Below are 12,375 nucleotides of genomic sequence, written 5' to 3'. Positions count from 1 at the left end.
AGCAATAAATCCAGCAGTGAGAAAGAGAGAGAATGACTGGTCTGTCCCACCTGGGGCTCCTGGAGATAGGAAAACAGAGGTTATGCTGCACTGTCTGGAATCCATTCATTACTATACTTAACTGTTTACTTGCTATGTTATTTCACATTATCACACATATTAATCACAGCATTAGATACTATGTTATTAAATCAGATGAATTGTGTAGGTATTATAACACTTTAATATGTCCCCCCCCCCCCTTTTTAACAGACCAAAAGTAATTGGACAGTTGGCTGCTCAGCCACTGTCAGATGTGTGATCACTCATTATTGTACTTACAAGTAAGAAAATGAAAGGTTAGGGTTAATTTCAAGTGTGGCGTGCAGAATCTGTTGCTATTAACTCTCAATAGGAAGTCTAATGAACTGTCCCTGCCAGTGAAGCTAGCCATCATTAGGCTAAAAAAATGGTAATGGACCCATCAGAGAGATAGCAAAAACATTAGATGTGGCCAAATCAACTATGTGGTACATTCTTAAAAAAGAAAGAAGTCACGGAAAACCACTGTGGGGGATGATCGAAGAATTCTTTCGCTTGTGAAGAAAAACCCTTTTACGACAGTTGACCAGATCAAGAACGTTCTCCAAGAGGTAGGCGTATCTGTCAAAGTCAACAATCAAGAGCAGACTTCAGCAGAGTAAACACAGAGGGTTCATCACAAGATGTAAATCAATGGTAAGCCTCAAAAGCAGGAAAACCAGAATAGACTTTGCTAAAAACAGTTTAAAAAGCCCACACAGTTCTGGAGCAACATCCTATGGACAGATTAGACAAAGATCAACTTATACCAGAATGATTGTAAGCGAAGAGTATGGAGGATGGAAGGAACTGCTCATGAGACAAAGCATACCACCTCATGGCGTGGGCATGTATGGCTACCAATGGGATTGTGTTGTATTTATTGATGATGTGACTGAAAACAAAAGCAGCAGGAGGAACTTTGAAGTGTATAGGGCTATATTATCTGATCATATTCAGTCAAACGCTTCAAAACACTTTGAGCTGTGCATCACAGTGCAGATGGACAATGACCTGAAGCATTATGGAGCAACCCAAGACTGTTTTAAGGCAAAGATAGAATACTGGCATGTTCTGTAATGGCCACATCAAAACACCCCAAGAACAAGCAAAAAATGAAGACTGCTGCAGTAAAGCCTATATTGCAAAGTAATAAAGGTTCATTTTAATCCAGAATGTTTCTTCACGCAGCTTTTGAGTCCGACTTGGGCATCAAACCCTGAGTTTCAGCAACACAAACATACGCATTTACCTGCTGAATCACTTGTGCTGACAGAAAGTAGGGATTTTGTTGAGCATGCTATTGAAATGCAGCAATGATATCTGAAAAACAGTGACCCAAGAGGAAAAAGAAACAAGGCCAGATTTGAACAAGCAACCTCAACAACAGGAGGCCAGACCTTTCCCACAAAGCCTCACATGGGCCAGCATGTTTTTAAAGAATTTCTCCTGAATAGCGACAGACTAAACCAGACATCCTACAATCTCCTTTCTTCCATTTCTTGTTCTGCATTTGACCTGAGGCATTACTCATACCAGCTGCTCTCTGCATGCACTGGTGACTCACAGTTCAAGGCTGGACTCAGGTGGTACTTCAGCAACTAAAAGTCAGAAGTTCTATTTGTAAGTACATAGATTTGTGTGTAAGTGATTCAAGTGGAAGATATATTTCTCTAAGTAAGCTCCTTTCTCTGAAGGCACCAGTGGATCAGTGGTCTGAGGTAAGGTCAAGATTAAGACCTCTGTATGTGAGCTCACATCAATGACTTCTTTTGCTATTTGAAATTCACAGCAGCATTTGAGACCCTAACGTTCCACTAATTTCTATACCACTAGAGGTCAGATATCACCTTTTTTATGTTCTGATATATAAATACATAAATATACAAGAAATATTTCATATTTATATTAGACCATGATCTTCAGTCATTTTGTTATTCTACCTTTTTGCATAGCTGATGCAAATTTCCCTCACTCAGATCCAGCCAGACTTTTTCAGTAGCATGAAGACTAATCACATGATCACATGATATTTACAAATCAATGCTAGCTCTGATGGGTGATGGGACAATCCTGAGTGCAAGTGATTTTAGTTTTGACGGAGACTTCTGAAATCATAGATTAAACTTCCTCTAGATAAAGTTAATCTAGACTGGCTTTTCCGTCAGCTGAATTTTATTCACATATGGTCTGACTGCTGCTTTATCTGAAAAAGCAGAAAAGCATAGTTTTTAGCTGTCTCTCATATTACCGTAGCAAAGGTTCAAGACTAATAAATGATACAGCTAAACTGTAGACATTGGTGCATACAGCGATCAGCAATTAACATTAAAACCACTGACAGGTAATGTGAATAACATTGATTATCCCATTACAATGGCACCTGTCAAGGGGTGGGATATATAACAGATAGCAAGTTACATATATTAAACAGCAAGTAAACAGTCAGTTTTTGAAGTTGATGTGTTGGAAGCAGGAAACATGGGCAAGCGTAAGGATCTGAGTAACCTTGACAAGGGCCAAATTGTGGTGAATAGACAACTGGGTCAGAACATCTCCAAAATGGCAGGTCTTGTGGGGTGTTCCCAGTATGCAATGGTTAGTACCTACCAAAAGTGGTCCAAGGAAGGATGACCACTGATCCAGCAACAGGGTCATCATGGAAGCCCAAGGCTCACTAATGGGCGTGGGGAGCGAAAGCTAGCCCGTCTGGTTCGAACTACAGAAGTCCATTCCATGGAGGCCCCACCTCGCAACTTACAGGACTTAAAGGATCTACTGCTAATGTATTGGTGCCAGATACCACAGGACACCTTCAGAGATCCTGTGGAGTCCATTCCTCGACGGGTCAGAGCTGTTTTGGTGGCACAAGTGGGACCGACACAATATTAAGCAGGTGGTTTTAATGTTATGGCTGATCAGTGTATATAAGCATATTTAATGTGTTTCAGTGTGGGCTATTCCTTTAACTAAGAACTGTGGTCAAGATAAAAGAGCTAAACAGTAATAAATGGTCATTTAAATAACCTCCCTGTAAAGCAACTCTAACCCTGGCTTAAAACACACACACACACACACACACACACACACACACACACACACACACACAGTCAGAACTTCCACCTGAGAAAAACGATTCCTTGTTTTGAGTGATATTTACATCCAGATGCTCAGTATTGGCATTTTTAAAGGAAATTCAAGCTGATGTTTTACATTAAGTTCAAGTCACTGAGTCAAACCTGGAAAGGACATCTTTCTCCACCTTCTCATATCTAGGTAACGTTTTTAAATTATACCTGCATATTTTTATTTAGCCAATAGATGGCACTGTGGTTATTACAAGATTGCCAGCTGTAGCCTGATGAAGCAGAATAGAATATTTTTTTTGTTTATTTCGTTGCGCCAAACAGTCTCTCTCATTATACACACTGCGTCCACCCTCACTAGTACACAGAAAGGATCTGTGCTGCTTTCCCCCCCTCATATTAGTTTACAAATGTGTAAATGAGCACTCCAGTCTTGGCATGCATCCAGGAGCCTCTCAGCAGGTTTAATTTACTGGGCCGATGGGGTTTAATGAATCTAATGATTACAGTGGGTGTGCGCATGTGTGAAATTCTTGATTAGTTTGATCTGGGTTCGTTTTGTTATCTTACAGATTGCACTATGAGGTGTCGGTCCCTTGGGAAGGTTTGCTTCACATGCATGTGACAGGCATTTGGGGTTCGAGTGTGTGTGGAGGGAGTGTGAATGTTGCTTCAGTCAGTCTACAAATACACACATGAATGGCTGGTTTGGACTAGAAATGTCTCATGTGACAGTTTGTCAATCTGAAGTGCACACACACACACACACACACACACACACACACACACACCCTTAATTAAGAGTGTACACACTCTGTGTGGAAGAGTCCCCTGCTGAGGCATTTCTCTCTTTAACACACACACAGACACACCTCGCTTGTTCCCTTATTCTTCATCTCTGACTAACACCCCCAGTTCCCATGATGCTTCTCCTCCCAAGATCGCGCTCTCCCAGAGCACTGTAGAAAAATGCAAGATGGATGGATGCACCTACGATCTCTACTCTTCTACCTGCTCTTTTGGCTCCTGTGGCCTAGTTTACTCATTTCTACACAGTGGGAGCAAGGGATCACACATCCCAGTGTGTAAATGAGAAGAGAGAAGAGGGCATAATAGTATAAACTGATCATGATTCATGAGGGTGGATGCTCACAGCATTACTTCAAAAACATCTCTCTCTTTGCTATTTATTCATGGGCATCTCTTCATCTTAGCCTTGATCTGTTCTATTTTGCTTTCTTTATTTTTTTGTATGTAAGACTACAGGATAATTCCCAGCACTGCCCTTTCTTTCTCATTTCCCTTTTAAAATGCTTTTCTACTACTTTCTCTTGATCAAAATCTGTGACCTCCTCATTTGTCCCTCAATCCCAGCATGGCTGAATACTACAAGATATCTCTCTTTGCACCTCCTTCTCTCAGCCCAGTTTCAAATGGGCCGCTATTATTCGTCCACTAGGCGTGAATTTGGAGAGTGTGTACGTATTTGAGAAGCAGATTGTGTGTGTGCAGACACAGTTTAATTCATAAAATGTGCAAACCTCTGATAAATGCTTTTTTTTAAAGAGGTTGAGAGAGAAAGGAAAATGGGATGGAGAGGAACGTTACTGTATTCCGTGTGATGAAAAGTGTGAGACAGGTGGATGGAGAAAGAGAGAAAACATTATAATGCATGTGGAGTCTGTTGAGACGAAGGGAGAAAGAGAAAATGAGAGGATAAGCACATCAGGCAGGTGTGAGAGGAAGTGCAAAAAAAAAAAAGGGTGCACGTTAAGGCTACATTGGGGGAGTCAGACACTTATCATCTGAAAAGACCAAGCATCTTCTTTAAAGTACTCCTAAATGTGTCATTTTAATGCATTAAAGTAATCTATGCTATTTAATATCTTGCTAATTGGTTTTATTGCACAGGAAAATAACACTAATGGCCTAGGAACATGTCTACACCTTTAACCTCATAAAAGGAATATACAAATAGGGAACACCACCATGCCCACCTGCCATCCCAACCCACCCTTATCCCCCACCATACTGTTTTGCTATTACAAAAAAAGGTGAAATGGTGACATTGTATATACGTGAACCTCAGACTGTCCAGAAATCTGAATTGTTGTATCAGAGCATTTAATGACTTGAGTGAACGGATATTACTCATGCTACATCTGTATCATGATTGGCGTAATATAATCCCATTCATATTACATTTTAAACATAGATAAAGTGTCCTTCACAACAACATACTACGTGCATGTTTCAGATAAATAATTTCAAATAAAACTTCAATAAAACCCATCTACAGCACGCAGAAAAACTGCCCCATCCCACTACACTTTATATAACCTACTACACTTTAGCTTCAAATATAATCATTAAAGTACTCCAAAATCATATTCTTTTTTACATTAATATGTGAATTCATTTAACATCATGCTTGAAACATATTTTTTCCATTATAGGAGTCATCCATTACAGGATTTTAATTATGTTACATAAACACATTTACCCCTATGATAATATTCGAAATATTCAGCAAATCCAAATGTTTGAATTTCCTGATATTCAGAAGAAGAAAAATAAATATTACAATTCCATCCATCTTCAACCACTTACTCCTTTTCAGGGTCACGGGGAAACCTGGAGCCTATCCCAGGGAGCATCGGGCACAAGGCGGGGTACATCCTGGACAGGGTGCCAATCCATCGGAGGGCACAATCACATACACACTCATTCATACACTATGGACACGCCGATCAGCCTACCATACATATCTTTGAACTGGGGGAGGAAACCAGAGTACCCAGAGAAAACCCCCGCAGCACAGGGAGAAACTCCGCACACACGGCCCCGGCAGGAATCGAACCCCAGACCCTGGAGGTGTGAGGCGAACGTGCTAACCACTAAGCCACCGTGCGCAATATTGCAATTCATTTTTTAAAATTATTTTTCTTTATTTTCAATGTTTTCCTGATATATGACTGATGAGGACTTTAATGTACAACATTGCTACCCAGATTATAGACTGAAAATTAAATGACTAATAAAAACACTAAAATCATTAGAATGTGTATAAATACACATTTATGATGATGATGATGACACTATATGTGAAGCAACACATTCTTAGTTACTTATCTAACAGTTGACAAACCTGTCAAGATGTACCAAAGCAACCATGATTTGTTCATCACTAAAAATAGCTAAGTAGCTACAGTAGTCATTCTGTTAACTATCAAATTAGCTTGCATTTGTTACAGCTAGATGACTGGGATTTCAGTTTCAGAGTCTTGATTTTCATTATAATATTGTTAGTAATATATTCAACAGTAGATAAAAATGGAATAAATACATAAAATAAATAAATAAATTTGTTTATCACTGACATTAGCTAAGTTGCAGGAGATAGCTGGCTAGCTTAGTATGCAGGATATGTTGTTCAAAGTTACCATGGCACACTATAATGATATATAAATGTATATATATAATGATATATAAATATCAGATGTGATAGATTGGAGCCGTTAAGCTTATTTAATGATACTGGAATTTGTACTCATACGTAACCCATCCTTAATCAGCTTATTCATGCTTCCAACCCCATCATTCTACCAAAAAATGAATTTGAATGGTCTCTGTGGTTGAGACACATAATTGTTTATGACCTCCGTCATCTACACCCTCAGCTGGATCACATGCCTAATACATAGCCATTATCCAGATACACAGCCATTAGACTGGATAGCAATGGAAAACATCACCACATCATCCATCGTCATCTCCTTTGGGTCTATAGGAGCTTGTTTCAAGATCTAACACAGTCTGTAGATGTGAGACATTACCCATTTACATGGGCAGCTGAGAAAATTCAGGGTTGAGAAGAATATGTAGCAAACTGATTTCTCTCCACCACAGCACCACCTGATGTAATCATGTCCATCTAGATGTGTGGACCCAGAGACAACACTACATCCACTGAACTGGAATCCAGAACCATAGATTTAGATGAACTGATTAGTGTTTTCAAATACAAGTCTTTCTTCTAGTGAATAACATCACTTCAGAAACATTGTGATGCAAGACATGTCGCCACCCAAAATAGACATTGGGCTACACTGGAAGAAGACTATGTTTACCCCGACCGCTACCACCTACCCACCCCAACAACACCGGGCCAATGGTAAAGCTGACTGAAAGTCCATCAGCCCAATCAGAAAATGGTCCAACAGACAAAATGGCAATGGTCTAATGTATGCTGCCCAACATTGGCTCAGTGGAATGGCTGACCTGGACCTCAAATGAGTTTGATTCCTAGGGACCTGCTCCACTCAGTTCCACTGTGAAGTTGTATCAAATCCATGTCAGTGCAGAGCTCATGATAGCGATGTTTATCAAAACTAGCAAGAACCCCTCAGAATCCTTCATCCAATTACCAAATATCTGGACATAAAATCATATTATGTTAATTCCCTAGAACTACTGAGCATATTCCTTCATTATATATATATATATATATATATATATATATATATATATATATATATATATATATATATATATATACAAACATATATATATACATACATATATATATATATATATATATATATATATATATATATATATATATATATATATATATATATATATATATATATATATATTCCACCAGATAATATCCAAATACATAATGGTTATATCTGTTCTAGATTATATTACTTATTTGTCACTGCATGCTTTATGAGCCTTAACTGTGTGCTACAACGAACAAAGCCAAATGTACTGAGACAAATGCCTTAGACATAGCACATGGTAAATGGCAAAAGCGATTTTCTGCCTGTATGTAACTACAATATGGAAGTGTTTTTCAATTTGAATAGAAATGAGCTCAAAGAAAGAGTTTCATATAACACACTGTTTACGCATTGATTTTCTAAATGAACAAGCCATTAAGTGAGAAAATGACTGTGCACAAGCATTTGCCATTCATCTTTGTCAGAGTGATAATATTCTTAGAATTTAGATGTAGTAGATTTCAAATCAAATAAACACAGACGTATGCGTATCTGTGTATGTCTGAATAAGAGAGAGAGAGAGAGAGAGAGAGAGAGAGACTGAGGGTGTGTGTCTCTCCTTTCTGAGAACCCGGTAATCAATTCTGCATTCACTTTTGAATTCAGCAGAGTTTCACAGCTGTAATTGAGTGAGTTCACATATGAAAGAAAAAGGCAAGCAAGAACGGAAGAAAAGGAAAGAGAGAGAGAGAGAGAGAGAGAGAGAGAGAGAGAGAGAGAGAGAGAGAGAGAGAGAGAGAGAGAGGCATGACAAATAAATAATAATAATAAAAGACAGAGTTTGAAAGACGACTGAAAACAGAAAAATCTCCTTTTCTGACATAAATAATAAATGCAGCTCTATGTGTGTTTGGGAGAGTGAAAGAAAGAAATAAACAATATCATAAATATAAATTACATATGATTTGATATATTTGCTGTAAATAAAAAATATGCTTGACTATATTTCTACTAAAATGAAAAATTTCTTCAAAAGAAATATATTTTTGTAATATTTATACACCCTTTCCACAGAATTCCCATGTCACTGTGGAAAAATGTCACAAATGTAATGAGCGTGTTGTGTATTACAAACAAAGCCACATGTATTAATAATAACGTTCCCTAATGGCTACTGTTACAGTCAGGAATACTTGTTTAGCTGCCTCTGTTCATCGTCAGTGGTGGCTTTTGGAGGGACTCATTAAGGAGACTCATTCATTAGCAGGATTACTGGCCATCTCTTAGGAATATTAGTGTAGATTATGCGATAACAGATTTAGACTCCTTTGCTCTCAGTGCAGTCACTAAAGCCCCAAACTCCTCAATCCGATTACTGCCAAATTACTGTGTTCATTAAAAAGGCAGAGACTAATAAAATCTCTCTCTCTCTCTCTCTCTCTCTCTCTCTCTCTCTCTCTCTCTCTCTCTCTCTCTCTCTCTCTCTCACACACACACACACACACACACTTAGTCCTTGGCATAGCTGACTTAGTTGAAGCTGTTAGCACTTTTATAGCACTATATTGGAAACATAAATTATAAAAATAGTTCATGTTCATAGGCTATGTAAAATATAGTTTCGATCATACATCAGAGTCAGTGAATAAATCATGTTTATTGATTGGGGTATCTTTTTGACTGATGGCTCCAAGCAATAGTTTGTAGCAATAACTTGCTCTCTTGCTTCATCTTTGTAAAAAAAAGAAATGCAGAAAAGCCAAAACTAAAAACGAAGACAAATGGTAAATGGTCTGCACTTATATAGCGCTTTTTTAACCTTAGCAGTTCTACAAAGCGATTTACACTGTTTCTCATTCACACACACACTCACACACCAATGGTAGCAGAGCTGCCATGCAAGGCGCTAACTTACCATCGGGAGCAACTTGGGGTTCAGTGTCTTGCCAGAAAGACAAAGACAAGATTGCCAGTATATGCACACAATATGGCCACAAGTTTGTGGACACCTGACCAATCACACCCATATGTGCTTTTTGAAAATCTCATTACAGATTTAGCCCCTTTTGTGGTTATAATAACCTCCACTCTTCTGGGAAGGATATACACTAGATTTTGGAGTGTGGCTGTGGGGATTTGCCCATGATGGGGTGAGTGCTTTTCCTCTTGCTCTGCTCGGGGGCACCAGGGTGCTACTGTTAAGTACAGCATCATGAGTAAAATTAGGATCTTTACCAAATGAACAAAGTACTCATCATATCATCCATCTAATTTCCATTTTCCTGGAGCCTATTCCAGGGAACTTGGGACACAAGGTGAGGGACACCCTTGATGAGGTGCAAACCCATCGCAGGGCACAAACCTATCGCACACACATTGCCAAGATGCCAATTATACTACAACGCATGTCTTTGGACTGGGGGAGGAAACCGGAGTACCTGGAGTAAAACCCCAAAGCACGGAGAAAACATGCAAACTCTACGCACACAGGGCGGAGGCGGGATTTGAACCCCAACCCCAGAGGAGCGAAGCAAACATGCTACTGATTCCAAAAGCTTTTGATTTTATTCGGCACCAAGGTTTTATTCCCATTAAAACATTTTATTAAAAACTTGAAAGCTAAATAATTCACTGAATACAAAATCAAGGTCAGTGTATGAACTGAGAACACTGTTTATGAATTTCATAGTTTAATGCCTTATTATTATGATTATTATTATGCACTGACTTATATATTCAGGCCTTATCCCAGAAACACTGGGCATGAGGGCAGTATTATTGTTTTTGTTAGTTTTCTTCTTCTTCTTCTTCTTCTTCTTCTTCTTCTTCTTCTTCTTCTTCTTCCACTATTGAGTCTATGGCAGCCCATAGAAGCTCTTGCAGGAAAGTTATGAAATTTGGCACACAGATAGAGGACAGTCTATCTAATTTGGAGTCTCTACCATAAACCCTCTAGCGCCACCACCATATTAATAACTTTTGAAACGTGAGCCATAGAAACAAAATTCTTTTTTCCCTCTGATTCCTTGGCTCAAGACGATTTGATTGCACCTGATGACGTCATTTTCCATTTTGAAATTTTTTCCGCCATTTTGATTTTTTGGAAAAACCTACTTTTTTGAACTCGTCCTAGGCCGTTTGTCCAATTTGCACGAAAATTGGCATGCATCTTCTAAATGTACGTACAACAAAAATATATTCAAAGAATGTTGATAAACTATACCACTGTCAAATAGCATTTCCTCAAATTTGATTGCGTGCACTCCAAAATGGACATGAGGGTATATCTCCATAATGCTTTAGTGTATTCATACCAAACTTATCATTTGTTGTTGGCAACATGACTCGGGGGTGCCTGCTCAGTTTCGGAACAGAGCCACTTAGTGGTCAGTAGATATGAAAAAGCTATTTTTTTTTCTTATAACTTCTGAACAGTTTGTCATAAAATCATCAAATTGGTCTCCATAAATTCCTATGATATGAAAAATTCCTATGTTGGCCATTTTTAGATGTTGGCCATTTTGAATTTAGTCATAAAATGCTGCATTTTATAAACGACTTGGCACATCATTATGAAACTTGGTATGTGTCTTTGGCACCATACTCTGAAGGGAATCAAAAAGTTGTGGGACAGTGCCACATGGTAGTCAAAAATTATGATGCTATTTCTGAAAATTGTAATAGCTATTGACTCCTTTTGCCTACTGACATGAGACTGGTATTGATAGATTCAGTGGATCATGGTGAGAACAAGGATACCAATTATGTCATGATTGATCAAACTTCCTGTCCGCCATTTTTAAATGTTTTGAAAACCTACTTTTTCGAACTTCTCTGAGACTGTTTGTCCGATTTTCACGAACATTGCCTTCCATCAGATAGAGCCAAATGATCAAATCATGACAAAAAGTTATTCACAGACTTTTGATAAACCATACCGTTTTTGAACGGCGCTTCAACTAATTCTTCAAAGAACGCACAAAATTGATCTTGAGGCTGTATCTCCACAACGCTTTGACAGATTTTAATCGGAACTTGGTATCCCATCACCATTAGGCCCTGAGGTTGCCAGCAGCATTTCAGTGCACTGCCCCCTACTGGCCAGGAGAAAATGGCTGTTTTGGCTTATAACTCTTGAATGCTTTCCTGCATGATAACCATCATGCCCTGATACTACCTGAGCAGTTTCAGAACAGTTCCACACACTGGACAAAAATTCTAAGAAGTAGCTATTTTTTTGTTATTTTTAAAGTAAATGTTTTTTTTTCAATTTTTTTTTTTTTTATGATTGAACGCTTACTTTTTCTCCTAATATACTGTTCATCGGACTCTAACCAAAAACATGTCAAAGCTTCTTTTGCTGCTCATGGTGCAGATAATTGGCTTGACCCTGGTATTGGTGCTTGCAGATATATTTATTATTATTATTATTATTATTATTATTATTATTATTACTACAATAATATAGCAGTATAAAATTTCTTTCCAGATTACTCATCTGCATGTGCTGGAGATAATCAGGCAGGCCTCTGCCCTGGCATTAAGCCTGAACAAAACAAAGATATTTCCAGAAGAATCTAGAAAACCCCAAACATTTACTTTAAGCACAAATAATATTAATCAACTATAATTATTTATACATAAAAATGATTTCTTCAGGAAATGTTCATGAAGCAGTAAATGAACTAAGAGGAAAAAACTTACAGAACTTTCTGCAACAT

Source organism: Ictalurus furcatus, chromosome 7 (assembly GCF_023375685.1).
Source record: "Ictalurus furcatus strain D&B chromosome 7, Billie_1.0, whole genome shotgun sequence".
Lineage (NCBI taxonomy): Eukaryota > Metazoa > Chordata > Actinopteri > Siluriformes > Ictaluridae > Ictalurus > Ictalurus furcatus.
The sequence above is the reverse complement of the archived record's forward strand: the minus strand, read 5'-3'. Positions refer to the sequence as shown.